The following is an 18,480-nucleotide window of genomic DNA, read 5'->3' as shown; positions in this document are numbered from 1 at the left end:
TCTTGGTATTATGTATGATGCAGTGCAGGAGTTGTCGGAGTTATCTCTCAAATTGCAAAAACATGACTGCATAATCATTGAGTCCCACAGAGCTATCTGCCAACAAATATTGGTGTTTAAAGCAATGGTAGAAAAGAAAGGGAGATATTCTGTGCAGTGTCAGAATGCCATTGAAGAGGATATGTTTCAGGGAATGCACTTGTGTGAAGGAAAACCTTGCAACAACAAAATTCACAGGAGATAGTTTTTTTATAACTTCACAGAAATTTGCGAAATTGTATGTTGTCTACTGAAGGCAGGATGGGTGACAAAACTGGATACAAGAAACTGATTGACCTATTGGAAATGTTGTATAATCAGTACTGGCCCAAAAAGCTACCTACACAGTACAAAGAAAGCGAGACTATTACCTCAGGAAATAGATCACCTGTTATGCCTAGGGGCCATAGAACTGGTCCCTACTCACCTCAGAGGCAGATATATATTCCATATATTTCTTGATCCCTAGGAGAAAAGAAGGTTGGAGACCCAAACTAGATTTAAGGACACTAAACAGATATGTGAAGGTGCAAAAGTTCAATATGTTCACACTAGCAGCCATTATTCCTTCTCTGAAGCATGGAGATTGGTTCTCAGCCCTTGACCTACAAGATGCGTACATCCATGGTTCAATCTGACCATCCCGCAGGAGATTCCTCTGATTTACCTTTTGGCAGGACCATTATCAAAACAGAGTGTGCCCACTCAGTCTCTTGTTCGCACGTAGGGTATTCTCCCTGTGGTGCATCTATGAACATTAGGGATTATCATATACCAATACCTGGACGACTGCCTTCTCAGGGCCTGTTCCTTGGAAGACACCCAGTGAACCAGCCAGAGGACCATGCACATAGTAATGCAACTGGGTCTACAGTTCAATACCCAGAAATTGACCTTGACCCCAGTACAATGTCTGGAGTTTATTGGGGCCGAGCTCGACATTCTAAAAGCGTTCCTCTTGCTGCACAGATTCAACACCCTGACAAGTCTCATGGAGACAATCCAGGGCAGTCCACAAACATCAGCCAGGAATTGCCTCCAGCTTCTCGGGCACATGGCGACATGCACACTTGTGACCCCACGTGCGCGATTTCACATGAGATGTTTACAGATATGGTTCAGATCTGTCTACTCTCTGAGCAAGGATGGGCTAAAAAAGCTACTGTTAATGCCCTCCAGGGTCAAACACTCCTTGGACTGGTGGAAAAAACCATCCAACGTCAGTGCAGGCATCCCATTCACACAGCCCCCACCAACACTGATTCTAATATCAGATGTCCCTTTAATAGGCTGGGGAGCTCACATAAACAACCACAAAGCCCAGGGCAAGTAGTCTTCCATGGAATCGGTTATCCATATCAATCTTTTGGAGCTAAGAGCCATCAGAAATGCCTGTGCACACTTTCTCCCACTCATCAGAGATACACAAAAGTCATGACAGACAGTACAGCATGCGTGTTTTACATAAATCACCACGGGGGCGCCAGATCACCCTCCCGTTGCATGGAAGCACTGAAACTTTGGAATTGGTGCATCCACCACAATGTGCTCATTTCAGCCGCTTACCTGCCAGGGGCACAAAATATGACAGTAGACAGTCCCATTTGGAATTTCTCATACACCCATGAATACGAGATGAACCCAGCAATGGCATATTCGACCTATGCAGAACCCCGACAATAGACCTGTTTGCTACTTACCGGAGCAAGAAATGTCTCTGCTACAGCTCCAAAGGCAGACTGGGGAAACAATCTGTAAGGCACTCTCTCATCTTCCCATGGGGCAGGAAGCTGCTATACGTCTTTTCTTCATTCTCTCTGATGTCAAAGGTCCTATTAAGGATATGGCAAGAGAGAGCGAAAGTCATACTGAGTGCCCCCTCATGTCTGAAGCAAGTTTGGTACCCATACCTTGTATAGCTGGCAATGTGTCCTCCAATTCTTCTTCGACCCATTCCTCATCTGCTCCAGGCTTGGCTTCTTCATGGTTCCAACACTTAGAGAGAGAATGCTCTGAGGAGGTGAAAGAGCTTTTACTGCACAGTAGGAAATCAATGATTCATCGCACCTACCTGCGGATGTGGAAACAATTCCAAATGTGGTGCAATTCCAAACAAGTAGTTCTGACATCTTCCTCCCTCCCTTTGAGGCTAGACTATATTCTAGACCACAAAAAAGACTGGTCTCTCTCTTAGCTTGCTGAAAGTACATCTGGTGGCCACAATGGCCTTCCATGATCAGTTGGACAGATGCTCAGTATTTGCTTATCCAACAACATGCAGATTCCTCAAGGGCATGGGAAACCTCTTCCCACACATTGCATCACCCTCTACAACATGGGATCTCAGTCTGGTTTGGAACAGTCTAACTAGGCCACCCTTTGAACCTATGGCCACTTGATCCCTCCTACACCTGCCCATGAAGACAGCATTTCTAGTGGCTATAATCTCAGCACGATGAATAGGGGAATAGCGATGTTAATGGCACTCCCACCATTCGCAGACTTTTTTAAAGACAGTCACCCTGAAGCCACACCTGAAATTCCTCCCCAAAGCAACCCTGTCCTTCCATATGAACCAACTCAATCACCTCCCCACCTTTTCCCCAAAACCACATCATGACAACAGGGATGTCTGATGTTAGGAGAGCCCTAGCATAGTATTTGGAGAGGACTAAGGACTTTAGGAAGTCTACTAAATCCTTCTGTTCATTCACAGAAAGATCCAAAGGCTGCGCAATATCAGCTGAAAGACTCTCCAAATGGGTCTACAGTTGTATTGAGCTCTGTTATCATGTGGGTAACCTGCTGCCCCCATCAGAAACCCACATACACTCCAGGAGATTTGTCTCTACTTCGGTCATGTTTGTTAAAGATGTCCCCATCTCAGAAATCTGTGGGGTAGCAACCTGGGCCTCTGCCTATACTTTCATGAAACACTACATGATTACTTGAGACTCAGCCTCTGAAACCATCTTCGGTTCCACAGTGTTATCATCAATAGCAGACTTTACACTTTTTGCCAGGGTTATTCCCAGATTCAAACAGTGCATCAGTTCACAATACTGATGATGCATGACGATGCTACCGCCACATCACAGAGCCTCTGAGACCTCTTGATGGCCATGAAGATGACAGGAACTTGTGTCAAATTTGCCCCAAATGCAGAATTCATCCGGTTCCTTTATTCTGTTTTATTCAACATACTGTTATGAGCTGGGTGAAACCTTGTCAAGTGTTGGTTACAACACCTTTGAGATTGGTAGGTGTGAACTCACCCTTCAACTAACATAACTGTAAACAAACAAAAGATGTCTGTGAGCCCAACCGGGAGATTTTAGGCAGAGTATTGTTTTGGGTAGGTGTGTGCGGGCATGTGAGAGAACACATAAAAACTGAGGACTCGTATAAGAACAGAGAGAGAGAGGCAGAGGGAAAAAACAACAACAAGGAAGCGTAGGAATAGCCTCTGAGTGCAGTTCTGACGCTGGAAAAAGCTAACGAGAGAGCTTTGGGATATGTTGGCTAAAGAGGCTTGCAGCTGTAAACTAAGGGACTGCTCCTTTTGTTCTTGGTTCCAATGGTTCCTTCTGCATTCAGAGACACAGGACTTTGCACATTCTTTGTAAATCAACAAAGCGGCATCAAAGAAAACACCAAATTCTATCTATTATTACTTCCAACTAGAACATCCCTGGGGCTCCAAAATTTGACTAGCCACTCAGGTCAAAAGGGGAAACAATACCTATGTTTTGTTGCAGGTGACCTTTAAGAATGTAAGCCTGTTGTCTGAGGTTCTAAAAGGGAACAGCCCTGTCCAGCCATCTATTGGTGACCTGAAGGAAGAGTCAGAATGAGGCAGGCAGGGGCTTGGACCTTCTGGTGAGGAGTGAATCCCTGGTGGCAAGGACTCTGCCATTGAACCCCTCCTTCACAATACAGTGCTACAGCTAAGTGGAGTATGGTAAGGACCTCTTGCACACATGGCACCACAAGAAGTGACTGCTACAGTTCTGTTAGGTGGCAGAGACTCCAGACCAGACCCAGCACGGAAATGGCATTGCAGCAAGAGACGATGCAAAAGCGGTGGTACGGCACCTCCCAGCCCAGCCCACCTCTCACCACTAGAGCCAGGTTCGGTGGTGGAGCCTCAGAATCAGGCCAGACTGTCATCACAGTGAGAGGTAGTAGAAAAGCATCTCTTCACAGAAGCCAGACAACACGCCTGCCCTGAGGACTGGAGAGGGAAGCGCCCCAGTGCACTTCTGGACTCTGGGACTTCACTAACCACTGACTACACACCAAGACTGGGGTGCACCACCAGGGAAGGCAGGAAAATGTGGTGTTAAAGAGACTTTTGTTCATTAAATGTCACAACAGTGTGGGGGTGGGGGATGAGGTGCAGTACTCTGCCAAAGATACCTGGTGGGATGGTCCACTTCTTATTTACATAAATATATTGTTAATTTACCACTGCTGTGTTCCTTTTCTCTTTAATAAAGTTCCCCTTGTTTTATACAGACTCTGCGAGCAGGAAGGTATTGCCTTTTATGGGCCCCCAAGTTTCTGGGTGGGGGCTCAAGCAGGTGGGTTTGTTAGTTTTCAGAGGATCCCCTATGTATTTGAACTCAGCCCTTTTTGCTGCCGGCTACACCTGGCAGAAGAATTACATGAATCTGGTACGGACAGAAATCGTACAGGGGAAATGTTGCCTGACTGGCCATTAATTTTTTTTGTTACATTAAAGCAGAAATCAAAGATAACTTTGTGTCATTGTTTCCTTACTCTAGTCTCTTCACTGCTCAGTGGATGGCTGATATGGAAGCAGCTAATGATGAAAGGCGTAGTGAAAAGAGCCAGTGACAAAAGATGGTGGACACAATCCCACTTGCTGCAATTAATGCTACCTCACGTCCAAGCATGGGTTCTGCTTAGCTTGTAGCACCCAACCGGACCAATAACAAACACTACGAGTGCCCGCTAAAAACAGATGCTGGTAGCACCGTGTCCTTCCACAGATTTTGAAGGGTGCCATCTAACAGCCTGACACCCCAATGAGATCTGAAATCCATGCTCCCCAATGCCAATGTTAAAACCCATGTCACAAACATCTTGTAAACGCCTGCCTTAGTGAGAACACTGAGACCCTAAACTCTTCCGGAGCCGTGCTACTGGCCGAGTGCTGCCATAGTAACCATTCATCTTCATTGAAACTGTACACGGTCGTCGTATTTGCCTTTTAATAATCTGCTTCAGCAAGAGAACATTCTCACCCACTCTCAGGTGTGTTTTCCTTGTCAGACAAAGCAGCCGCCTCCCATGTGTAATGCTACTCCAGGATAGTGCATACCAGAAGTCCCCACACTTCCTCTGCTCGCTCTGGGGAGTGCAGGGCCCCCCACCTACTATATGGGGCTGAAAAAGGGGTAGGGAAGAGGCAGTGCTAGCCTGCTGGAGGGAGCATTGTGTGATAGCCAAATGGCTGGTGCAAAATGCACACACCCCTCCCTTTCCTCCACCTCTTATACAGAGCAGAGCCTCAGAGACTGGCCTTCAGGCAAGTCCAGTTTCTATAGTCCTCCACCTACAAGAGACCAACTCTGCACTGTCTGGTACTCAGGGCTCATTGCTAGCTGCTTTGGATCAGCCCTCTCTTGCTCCACTTTGAATTCATGTGTCATGTTCCTGAATGTAAACTCATTATTCAGACACGGTGACATCATCACCCTAGGGCCATCCGCCCCCCTACAAGCTTTCAAAGGTTGGTTCCAATATCGTTTTTCTTCCTGTTTCCTGGAGATAATGGAGGGGGAAGATAAGTAGGAAGAAGTTTTGCACATACTAGAACAGTACAGTCCTTTTCAAACAAGAGTGCATCATGCCTGCCTATACCTGCGGCATGGGTATTAGTCTAAGGTTATGTCTACACTACGGACCGTACAGCTGTAGTCACTCTTTGCTCTCCTGCCGGCATAATTAAACCACGCCCAAAGAGCGGCGTTACCTAGGTCAGCAGGAGAGCATCTCCCACTAACCTAGCGCTGTCCAGACCAGCGCTCTTGTTGATGAAACTTATGTCTGTCAGGGGTGTGTTTTTTTCACACCCCTGACTGACAAAAGTTTTGCCGACAAAAGTGCTAGCGTAGACAAAGCCTTAGAGTTTCCAGGCCAAAGACAAAAAATCCCATCAAAGTCTCTCGCATCTTTCAAACCATAAGACACAAATTCCAAACCTGCTAATTCCCTCCTCCCTGTGAACTTCTCTCCTATATTCATCCATTTGCAGTCTCCTACTTTCTGAAAATAATGAAGATAAGTATCACAGAAGCTCTTAGCTGCAATTTTATCCTGTGATTTAGATACTTGTGTTACATTTTCAAAGTCCCATGAAAATATCATGCCGCCCACTTCAGGAATCACTGGGTGAGGTCTATGACCCATGTTATGCAGGAGGTCAGACTAGATAATCATAATGGTCTCCCTCAGGCCTTAAAAATCTATGAATAATGGGAGAAATTGTTAAACTACTACTTTATTAGCTGGCCACTGCCCTCGCATTACAGACTTCTGAAGGGCAGTTTGTATATCAGAATTTGCATGTAGGCCAACCCTATTCTTCGATTGTAAAGTTAGCACTGAAGAAACATTATTGCAACAATTGATTGGATCCACTAAAAAATAAAATCTTTTTAAAAAAGACTATGTATTGTATTATTTGGTATTACTGCAATCCGGTTTCATGGTTTATAAGGGTTGTAATTTCCTCACTCCAAAAAGAGCAACATAAAGCCAGAACAAAAGATGTATCTGTTCTCCTTTGCTCTTACTGCATCTCTTCTGTACCTTTGGGAAAGGGAATTTTGACTCTTCCCAACACAGGTTAAATATTATGGACACAATATTCGGTAGTGACAACTGTTTCCGTTTCGTAGAGATGATGCCCTGATGAAGCAGTAAGACACAGAAATTTGTCAGGATGGGTTACTCGTCGTTTCTGTGGAAAGAGCCAGGGGTCTTTCCCAGAAGAAGATGCAACATCCCATGCAACTAGTGTAATACAAAAGAATAATAATCCAAAGAGTTGTATTACAAGACCTGCCAGCAGAAAATAGCTCTCTACCCTCAGTTTGTTAAGCCTGCACCTTTCCCATCTCCTGAAAATTCAACGGTACTTGATGTTTACTGGCCCAGTTAGGCCCGTCTTTATTGGGAGCCATGTTTCTAATTCTAATTGAAACTTATCTTCTATTTGTTTCATGGCTCAGTGGTGCTTTGAGGCACCGAACTGGCTAAGGGAAACTCTCAGGTTAAGGTTTAAATAGGCTCTGTCATCATTCATTGCATTGTAACAGGAGGGGTGTTGTGCTGTCGGAATAGTCCAGAACGTCGCCCTGGCAGCTGAAATCCAAGCCAGAGCAGTGCTCTGGCGCTTCACTTGGTGCATGTGGTCACAGCGCCACTCAAATTTGGCCCATCTGTCATGAAGAGAAGGGGCGACCGGGCCAAATTTGAGTGAGTGGGGTTTGGACTGGCCATTCCTCCGTCATCACAGAGGGGCAACTGCTTGGGTCAAATCTGAGTGGAGCTGTGAAGCAGCTGGATATACCAGTAAATCTGGCATCTTATGCATGACAGAACTACTAACTTGAGAGCATGTTTGCAGGGCTCCTGCACGATAAAGTGCAGGACTGCATCCCTTGCGTATAAGTGCGGGTTTACAGAATGCTAGCAGGAGGATAGGAAGGAAGAGATGTGGTGGCTAGGCAGACAGAAGACCGCATGGCAAATCAACTTAACCGAGAGCTGCACATGAGCAACTGAGGGTGAAGACAGTGCAAAGAGCATGTACCCCTGGTTGAGAACCAGCTGATCCCAGCCCCAGCTGCAGGCCCTCATTCCTGACCATTGGTTCCTCCAGGTCACTGCACAGTCATACAGGTGGGTACGCATGGGCAGGCATTTAGGGTGATGCTCGCTAGCTACAGACCTCTAGGTAGAGCAAGGATGGCTGTTGCCACAACCCCAGTAGTGCCAGTTCTCACAATTTCATTGTGATTCTAACTATTTTGAAGTATTTTTACTTGTCATTTGAAACCATTATGAAAGGCTGTCAACTCACAAATTTTTCCTTAATCAAAATGGCTAACAGCTCATTAGAACGGCTAACGTGGGTCAGACCAATGGTCCATCTACCCCAGTATCCTTTCTTCTGACAGTGGCCACTGCCAGATGTAGTAGGAAGAGGGCCTGAAACATAAGCCCATGTAGTAGAGGCCTGGTATGAGACCTGAGCTAAAGTAGTTAAAACGTTGCTAATATAAAGCAAAGTTAAGTTGTGAGCAAGAGGCAGGCCTTGCTAACAAAATCTGGCAAAAAACAGGGCTAATACTGCAAAAACACACATTTTTAAGTGGTGCTAGGTACAAGAATATATATGCACACATATTTTTAAAAGATGGTACTAAAACAGCTTAATACCAGCACATTCCTCAAAGATAACAGAAATGCCCTGACCCATTCTAAAAATAAGGTTAAAATAACAGCATAATGAATAAAAATGTGTTGATTAAACCAATATGTACAAGGCAATGGGTGACAATGGGTGGCAAAATATATCTCAAAGGAAGTGTCTTTGGCCAGCCAAGGGGGAAGGACAAAGTCCCGCCATTCACTAAGCTGCATCCATTGTCACAGGCATACATGTGCTAGTATAACTGTAGACATTGATCCGAGGAACTAGGACCATGCTTCGTTGACAATAAATCTGGCTGGGTGCCTTCGTGCCTTAACGGATCTTGTAGTCATTGGGCAGTTCGCTCAAGGTCTGATGTGCCAGCTGTCTGCACAGAGCTGGGATGGCACACAGGGAGAACACACACACACAGCAGAACATCTGGCGACACCAGATACTTCAGAGGGAATGAACTGAACAGGGAAATTTTGAGTGATGCTTTCCCTGTCATCTAATCCCAGCTTCGGGCATTTGGAGGCTTAGGGTCACCTGGAGTATGGGGTTACATCCCTGACCATCTTGGCTAATAGCCATTGATGGGCCTATCCTCCTTGGATTTATCTAGTTCTTTTTTTAACCCAGTTATACTTTTCACCTTCATAAAATCCAGTGGCAACAAATTCCACAGATTGACTGTGCATTGTGTGAAAAAGTACTTCCTCTTGTTTGTATTAAACCTGCTACCTATTAATTTCATCAAATGACCACTGGTTTTTGTATTGCAAGAAACAGTAAATAACATTTCTCTATTCCCTTTCTCCACACCATTCATGTGTTTTAGACCTGTATCATATCCCCTCTTTGTCGTCTCTTTTGTAAGATTAACAACCCTAATCTTTTTAGCCTCTTCTCCTATGGAAGCCGTTCCATACCCTTGATCATCTTTGTTGCCCTTCTCCTATTACAGTCAAGGGGGTTGAAGCCAGCAAGCTGGCCACCATTTCCCGACAGTCTATTTGCATGTGGAAATGAGGCTGCCTTAAAAGTTGTCTGCCATCTCCCATTGTTTTCAATTAAATTGAAGCCAGGCTCAAAGGCAAAATGGCTGCCATTCTCTGGTTCAGGGGGCTAGACAGGACAGAGGGAAGACTGAGAGGAGCAGGGGAGACACTTTGAAAGGTGGATGTAAAGAGCAAGGGGGAGCAGGAGGGAGGTTGAGAGGGGGTGCAAAGGCATTGATGGGGTGGGAGATGTTGGGGATAGAATGGCAGCTTCTCCAGCCTGGTGGTAGGGTAGGTAAGAGGAGCCCATTCCCCCCAGTCAGGGAAAGGCAGTATTGCCAAGTCTCATGAATCAATCACGAGTCACAGGATTTTGGTACTAGCAGGAAGAGCTGTCACAATGATGCAATAAGCTCCTCCCATCCCTTGATTTTCAGGGCTGGGCAGAGCTCTATGCAACAGCCTTGGGGCTGAGGACACAGACCTACCCTTCCACTGTGCCTTGCCTTCAGAGTATGGCCCTAGAGTGGAGAGAGGATCCTGGGGCAGCAGGAAACAGGGGTGTGGTGCTGCTGGGCCCTGGGCTCAGTAGAAACCCTGAGGCAGTGGGAGGTAAGGGAGGGGCAGAGGCAAGAGAAGTGGTGCTGCCAGCTTCCAGGTAGAGAAGTTCTCGGGCAGCAAAAGGCAGAGAAGAGTTGCTGCTGGGTCAAGACAGCAACAGGAAATGGATGAAGAAAAGGAGGACTTGTGGCACCTTAGAGACTAACCAATTTATTAGAGCATAAGCTTTCGTGAGCTACAGCTCACTTCCTCAGATGCATATCGTGGAAACTGCAGCAGGCTTTATATATACACAGAGAATATGAAACAATACCTATTCCCACCCCACTGTCCTGCTGGTAATAGCTTATCTAAAGTGATTTCCAGCACAAATCCAGGTTTTCTCACCCTCCACCCCCCCACACAAATTCACTCTCCTGCTGGTGATAGCCCATCCAAAGTGACAACTCTTTACACAATGTGCATGACAATCAAGCTGGGCTATTTCCTGCATAAATCCAGGTTCTCACATCCCCCCACCCCCATACACACAGAAACTCACTCTCCTGCTGGTAATAGCTCATCCAAACTGACCACTCTTCAAGTTAAAATCCAAGTTAAACCAGAACATCTGGGGGGGGGGTAGGAAAAAACAAGAGGAAACAGGCTACCTTGCATAATGACTTAGCCACTCCAAGTCTCTATTTAAGCCTAAATTAATAGTATCCAATTTGCAAATGAATTCCAATTCAGCAGTTTCTCGCTGGAGTCTGGATTTGAAGTTTTTTTGTTTTAAGATAGCGACCTTCATGTCTGTGATCGCGTGACCAGAGAGATTGAAGTGTTCTCCGACTGGTTTATGAATGTTACAATTCTTGACATCTGATTTGTGTCCATTTATTCTTTTACGTAGAGACTGTCCAGTTTGACCAATGTACATGGCAGAGGGGCATTGCTGGCACATGATGGCATATATCACATTGGTGGATGTGCAGGTGAACGAGCCTCTGATAGTGTGGCTGATGTTATTAGGCCCTGTGATGGTGTCCCCTGAATAGATATGTGGGCACAGTTGGCAACGGGCTTTGTTGCAAGGATAAGTTCCTGGGTTAGTGGTTCTGTTGTGTGGTATGTGGTTGTTGGTGAGTATTTGCTTCAGGTTGCGGGGCTGTCTGTAGGCAAGGACTGGCCTGTCTCCCAAGATTTGTGAGAGTGTTGGGTCATCCTTTAGGATAGGTTGTAGATCCTTAATAATGCGTTGGAGGGGTTTTAGTTGGGGGCTGAAGGTGACGGCTAGTGGCGTTCTGTTATTTTCTTTGTTAGGCCTGTCCTGTAGTAGGTAACTTCTGGGAACTCTTCTGGCTCTATCAATCTGTTTCTTTACTTCTGCAGGTGGGTATTGTAGTTGTAAGAAAGCTTGACAGAGATCTTGTAGGTGTTTGTCTCTGTCTGAGGGGTTGGAGCAAATGCGGTTGTATCGCAGAGCTTGGCTGTAGACGATGGATCGTGTGGTGTGGTCAGGGTGAAAGCTGGAGGCATGCAGGTAGGAATAGCGGTCAGTAGGTTTCCGGTATAGGGTGGTGTTTATGGAAATGGATGGTAGCTCCTGTTAGTATGTAGGCCTGTTTGTTAGCCTGAGGTAGAATTTTGGGTTTGATTTTTGATACTCTTATATCCTTGCTAATACAAAGAACAAAGACACTGTGTGTTGCTTCTGCCCAGCCAGATGGGTTCGTTAGTATATTGAGAAAGATAAGGAAGACAGTTAAAGCATTACTAGGCATGGTGGGAGTGTAAAATATGAGCATACACTGGAAGGCTGCCTGTCTCTTCTCTCAAGCCAAGGTGAAACAACCAGTTAGGAGGGGCAAGGGGGTCCGAGGGAGGAGGCATAAGACACACTAAAAGCCAAAGAAATGCTTGTCCCTGACCAAAACACAACCTCACTCCCTACCCCTCCCATGGGATACTAAAGAGATGGTACCAAGCCCCCAGACTCATGACCCCCCAAAACAGAACATGAGCATAAATTGTAAGAGGTGGGACCAAGGGTGTGGGCTACAGGAATAATTAGGCCCACTAAGAACAAGGAGGTGGGAACAGCGACACTGGGAAAAAGGCTCTCATATGGATATGCTTGCTTGAAACTAACCCCAATAAACATCGTATTGCCTGCACTTTGGACTTCTGTTCTTCTGCTTTCTGTCTGCATGACAAGAACCAGGGGAGGGGCAAAGGGAAAGCCACTAACAGTTCCCCTACTTCCAGGGTGAGGAGAGGATAAGTGAAGTCTCCCTCTGAGCAGTCATATAGTGGCATGTGTTTCTGCATGCATTACAGGTTGACTTTTAAACCTGAAACTCTCACACACGCATCGGCAGAGGAATAGATAGGAGCTAAAGTCAAAAGACAGACTAAAAAAACCATCATTTCATTTTTTTCTTTCAACCACATGGTTTGGGGGGTGGGGGGTCTGATGCGTGATTTGTAATTTCTTGCGGTGGGCAATACTTTCAAACCCCATTCCAAACCAATTTCCCCCCCCCCCACAGGACCTTTCATGTTGGATTCTGCTGCTGCCTCATGGCACACCACGGAGGTAACATTAGATTTTACCCCCATTTTACAGCCGGAGAATAGTCATCAATTTGCCCACTGTGGCAGGAAGAGTCACTGTCAGAGCCTTGATTAGAACTCAGGTGCACCTGGCCCTTACTCCCCTGTGCTACAGAGTTCTTTCATTCCAGTACTTGACAGCATGCCCTTCAGCCCCACATATTCTAGGAGGAGTTGGCACTGGCTGACCCAGGCATTCAATACTTTCGGGCTACAAGTATGACTCCATCTGTGCTGGTTTGAGGGAGCAGAATCACAGATCAGAAATATGGTAGCTACAATCAGCTCCCTCTGGACTGATTTTCCCAAGACAGACAAGGGCAGAGAAAAAGTCTAAGATTATTTATTATTTACTTTTAAAAAAAATCATTGATAATGAATAAAAATCTCCAGTGCCCCAAACCTCCAACGTCAGCTGGAAAACGCACTTCCAGTGCCAGCCTCAACCCCAGGGGCAGGTGATTCTGTCTTTGAAGTAGTTTGGGTTGGTAATTAAGCTGCTCCCAGCAGGAGAAAAATCAGAGCTTCTTACAAAAATTGAAAAGCTTTTTTCTTGCAGCCTGGTAACCAGTCAGTGGCAGCCTGGGTATAAATAAGGCAGAATTAAAGTCTATTATGGTTTCTCTGTGAGTGGCTCCTGCTGATACTTCAAAGACAAAAATGTCACAGCTTTCTCTCCGGCATCACAAGTGCGTCTCCGCAGACATTTCCTCCAGAGAAGGCCCGGCAGCTCCTGCATTTTGAAACACACTTGGGGAGTCACTCTCAAAGAGACTTTCTGCCTACTCACACCAAGCAGGCTGCCCTCCAAGCACTGATAAGTAGAGTTGGTCGGAAGGTGGGATTTCTGTCCGATGGAACATTTTGACATTTCAAAAGTAGTTTTCCTTCTTTGAATCTGAACAGAAAAAGTCAAAAGTGTGAAAAAAAAATTGCAGAAGAAAATATTCTGAAGAGTTTAGACTCGTGAAAGTCTAAATGGAATATTTAGCCATTTCTGATCATAAGGTTTTGTTTTGACACTTCAAACTGGAAAAGGAAGTCCTAGAGCAGCCATTTTGAGTTCAGCTTTCAGTGTGTCAGTTGGTCAAGATTAGGAAAGGGTCCTTGGCTCCTGTACAACACATACATTCCCACCAGAGTGGGAGAGAAGGTGGAAGTGAGGTGGCTAGTGGAGAAGAAGCAGCCAGGGGTAGGAGGCGCCCCAATGTGTGGGAACATTTAACTTTGTGGCAGACCACCCAAACTGATGTAGCTTCCCGCTGGCACTGTAAATGAGGCCTCCCAAAATGAGGGATGCTGTGACCAATGGCCAGTGGTGGAACCACAGGAGGAACCCAGAGGTGCTGGGCCATATGCTGAAGACCCCATCTCAGAGCCAAAGGCCAGGGGTCACCTGTCATCCATCACATCAGGCTGGCTCCTCAACCTTTTCCAAATGCAGCCACAACAACTTGCCCACCTCCATCCCCTCAGAACTGGTCCAGGCATGTTTGTAATGGGAGCCAGTGAGGCCACATGCTATGGTGCTGCTCTTCCCTGTGAGTCGTAAGAGGGAGGAGATGAACTCACAGGACAGGGTGCCCAAAAAGAGAGAGATGGCATGGTAGCCCCTGCAGGAGGAAATCCTGCAATGGCAGGAAGAAGCCACCAAGTGGCTCCTCACCTCCGTAGTTGTTATGGAAACCCATCTGCTCACCTCTCCCCCCACACACAGGCTATGCAACACCAGGTCCCCTTTGCAGGTCAAGGATGCTTAAAGGGGGCAGCCATCTGCCCTGTGTACCCGTTCGTTAATAAATAAAAAATAAGCCACCGCCATTACAAAACCCCAACATTGCTATGAAGTTCCATTAGCATTCCTGTTAGTTCTTTCTGTCTCTCTCATTTGAGGAATGTGAGCTCGGGAGATGAAACAGCAATCACACTTCTTCTAATATATCTACAAACAACAAGCCTCAGAAGCAAAGTTACTGAGTGGAAGAGGACCTGTGCTCAGACCACTTTTAGCCATCAGCTCCCCAATTTAGCAGTCGTAAAAATCTGCATGATATTTTTAAAAATAAGCCTCCGATGGCTGTTAATATAGATATTTTTCAAGGTGTTTGTAGCCATACTAGCTTTTACTATTTATTTGGCTGTATACCCACAAGGGGTAAAACCGGGAGGGCTAGGGTTCTTTGCGGGAAACATCTCACTGAGCCTCATCAACCAGATGTTTTTATCTCTTCATAGTGGGCCAGACCAAAGGTCCATCTGGGCCATATCGGGCCAGACCAAAGGTCCATCTAGCCCAGTATCCTGTTTCCGACAGTGGCCAATGCCAAGTACCCCAGAAGGAATGAACAGAACAGGTCATCATCAAGTGATCCATCCCCTGTTGCCCATTCCCAGTGTCTGGCAAACAGAGGCTAGGGACAATGTCCCTGCCCATCCTGGCTAATAGCCATTGATGGAGCTATCCTTCATGAACTTATCTAGTTCTTTTTTGAACCCTGGTATAGTCTTGGCCTTCACAACATCCTCTGGCACGGAGTTCCACAGGTTGACTGTGCATTGTATGAAAAAATGCTTCCTTTTGTTTGTTTTAAACCTGCTTCCTGTTCATTTCATTTAGTGACTCCTAGATTTTGTGTTATAAGAAGGAGTAAATAACAATTCCTTATTTAATGAGCCTTAATGAGGCTGATTATTATTTGTAATCATTTAAAGAATGTACAGCAATTATCTTTCTATAACATGTACATTTATATATTTGATAAACATTATACAAAGAAGTTGGAAGGGTTTTAAGGTAATATTTAAAAATGCATTGCATGTAAGAATTGATTTAAAAACATTACTATTTAAAAAGAATGAAGGCTGACTTTTCAATCTAAATTATCACAAATGAATGAGAAGAGGAGTACACAAGTCAAAATGATGATTATAAACATCTTAGAGGGATTCTTTGTTGGTGGTGGGTTTTTTTTTGGTGGTGGGGAGGAGGGGAAGGGAACTCATGCCACCAACTCCCTTTCTTCTTCCTTCAGTTTGCAAATAAATCCATGTATGGCACTTAAATGGCCTCTTACCACAGAATCTGAGCGCCTCACAATCATTAATGTGTTTATCCTCCTAACACCCATGAGAGATAGGGAAGTACTATAATTCTTGTTTCTCGGGCGGGGAATTGTGGCACATCAAGATTAAGTGATTTGCCCAAGTACGTAATTCATTACTGTTTAGATGGGTTTTACATTAGCAACTAAATGGGCAAAGCTCCTCTCCGTATACATCACAGATAGATGGTTTCCTTTCGTAGATCCCTTCTTGGAACTTCAGAGTAACAGCCGTGTTAGTCTGTATTCACAAAAAGAAAGGAGTACTTGTGGCACCTTAGAGACTAACCAATTTATTTGAGCATGAGCTTTCTCTAAGGTGCCACAAGTACTCCTTTTCTTCTTGGAACTTCGAATTTCCTCAGATCCATCTTTAGAGTAATATTTTTCTGAGAAATCAGTCTCTCTTCTAGCTTAGGAGCAATCCCTACCGGCTTCTTGAACTTTGCTTTCTCACACTTGATCAAGGTGCTTTTGATGTCCTGCAGGAATTTATTAGCTGGCTGCTTACAGTTCCCATCTATCTCACTAATCAAATCACCAGGTTGGGACCTCTCTGAGAGCTTGGTTACATTTTCCTTCTGGTTCAATCTCCTTGTCCCGCTCTCCCAGCTTGGCCAGGAATCACTGTTCTTGTCCCTCCAGAAACTGGCACAATTGGTCTAATTCAGATACAATTTTCTACCTCTCAGTTTCTGTTTTTTCCAAACACTCCAGGCCTCTCCACCCACCAATCACTAAATCCCAGGAATTTTTCGCTCTCTTCCTTCAAAATCTGCACTCAGGTTTGAATTTGTTTGTTGTATCCTGAGCAGCCTCCTCTATGGCACAGAGGGAGGGAACTCTGTGAGCCCAGGATTCTCTGCAGATTGAACAAGTTAGTTATTGGTTCTCAGAACAGTTTCAGAGCCTCTCACATGCTCTCATCTCCTACTGCTATTGATGCCCGCAAACTCAAATCTTTGGCCATTTCGACAACATCCTCCAGCTTCCTGTTTGCCCTGAAGTTTCTCTGCACTGAGAGCAGAAGTTTGCATGTGATTCCTCCCACCCCAACCCCTGGGTGATGCAGGCACAGCCAAAGTTGTGCCCGCAGGGTAGAGCCACGGACTCTGTACCCTGAGGAGTTCACTTAGGAGCCAGGCCACGGGCAGTGCACATATTTGGTTAGTCTGCTGGAGCTCCCTCACTGAAGAGTGTCTAGCTGAAACACAGGGAGTGCAGAATTCTTACCTCAGAAGAATAACGTTCCACAAAGGGGGCATCTTGTTCATCCGTTGAGGTCTCTTTTGTCTTGCCAGCCCACCTGCGTTTTTCAAAAGAACAGATAGCAGTTTAGTGCCCACTGCCACCTGGAGCACGTAAGCCTTGTAGGCAGGTTTCCCACACTGGAAACAAAACACCAGGCCACCATCCCTGGTAGGCCTCCTGCCACAGCACTACAAACTGTGCTTGTCTGTTTCTGCTAAGCAGCTAACTGTCCCTTCTGCTGCTTCTGCAGGAATTAGAGAGGGACTGTGCGGCTACATTAAACAGTGCCTGCAAGAAATGAACTAATATTTAACTATTTGTATTGACATTTACTGCGATACACTACATCTGTCTGGAACAAGGGGGCACCAGTTGCCTAAGGGAATTTCTTCTTGATTTATTTTACCTGTATATTGTGTGTGTGTGAATACATACCCTAAGCTAGGCACAAATTGCATTGTGTTTTATTGATACATAGGGGAAGCATGGATCTGGAATTAAGTGGGGCAGATTAATGAACTGTAAAGACGAAGAGAAACATTTCTTCATTTAAAAAAAAAATAAAAAGTTTGTGTGATCTGACCTTTAGAAGAGAATGCTTCAGAAAACAAGATGGATTCTGAATTTGGTATAGACCTGCAGTTCTCAACCGGGGGTGGGGGCAGCCTCCGAGGGGGGGGGAGGGAGCAGGGGAGGGGAGGGCGGCGCAAGGAGGTTTCATGGCCCCTGCCAAAATAAGCCAGACAGCACACAAAAATAAAAGCCATTACACCTTGCACTACTTTGACACAAGTCATGCCTGACCAACCTGATTGCCTTCTATGATGAGATAACTGGCTCTGTGGATATGGGGAAAGCGGTGGATGTGATATATCTTGACTTTAGCAAAGCTTTTGATACTTCTCCCACAGTATTGTTGCCAGCAAGTTAAAGAAGTATGGATTGGATGAATGGACTATAAGGTGGATAGAAAGCTGGCTAGATTGTTGGGCTCAATGGGTAGTGATCAACGGCTTGATGTTTAGTTGGTAGCCGGTATCAAGCGGAGTGCCCCAGGGGTCAGTCCTGGAGCCGCTTTTGTTTAATATCTTTATAAATTATCTGGATGATGGGATAGATTGGACCCTCAGCAAGTTCGCAGATGACACTAAACTTGGGGAGAGGTATATACGCTGGAGGGTAGGGATAGGTCCAGAGTGACCTAGACAAATTGAAGGATTGGGCCAAAAGAAATCTGATGAGGTTCTACAAGGACAAGTGCAGAGTCCTGCACTTAGGAAGGAATAATCCCATGCACTGCTACAGGCTGGTGACCAACTGGCTAAACAGGAGTTCTGCAGAAAAGGACCTGGCGATTACAGTGAACAAGAAGCTGGATATGAGTCTGCAGTGTGCCCTCATTGCCAAGAAGGCCAACAGCAATTGGGCTGTATTAGTAGGAGCATTGCCAGCAGATTGAGGGAAGTGATTATTCCCCTCTATT

General features: G+C 45.5%; 1 long non-coding RNA gene across 1 annotated transcript in view; it reads right to left on the bottom strand.

Annotated features, from left to right (window-relative positions):
- LOC311515855 overlaps window positions 1–17,170 on the bottom strand; it is a 30,684-nt gene extending 13,514 nt beyond the window's left edge. Inside the window, exons 1-2 of the long non-coding RNA XR_014710244.1 lie at window positions 16,980–17,170; window positions 1,740–1,871 (exon numbers count right to left, since the gene is read on the bottom strand). This is a non-coding gene — a long non-coding RNA (uncharacterized lncRNA). The remainder of the gene's footprint in view (window positions 1–1,739; window positions 1,872–16,979) is intronic.
- Window positions 17,171–18,480: the final 1,310 nt, after the last annotated feature.

This window comes from Lepidochelys olivacea (assembly GCF_965140295.1).
Source record: "Lepidochelys olivacea isolate rLepOli2 genome assembly, chromosome: 2".
Taxonomy (NCBI): Eukaryota; Metazoa; Chordata; order Testudines; family Cheloniidae; genus Lepidochelys; species Lepidochelys olivacea.
Note: the sequence above shows the minus strand (reverse complement) of the source record. Positions and strands in the feature narration are given on the sequence as shown.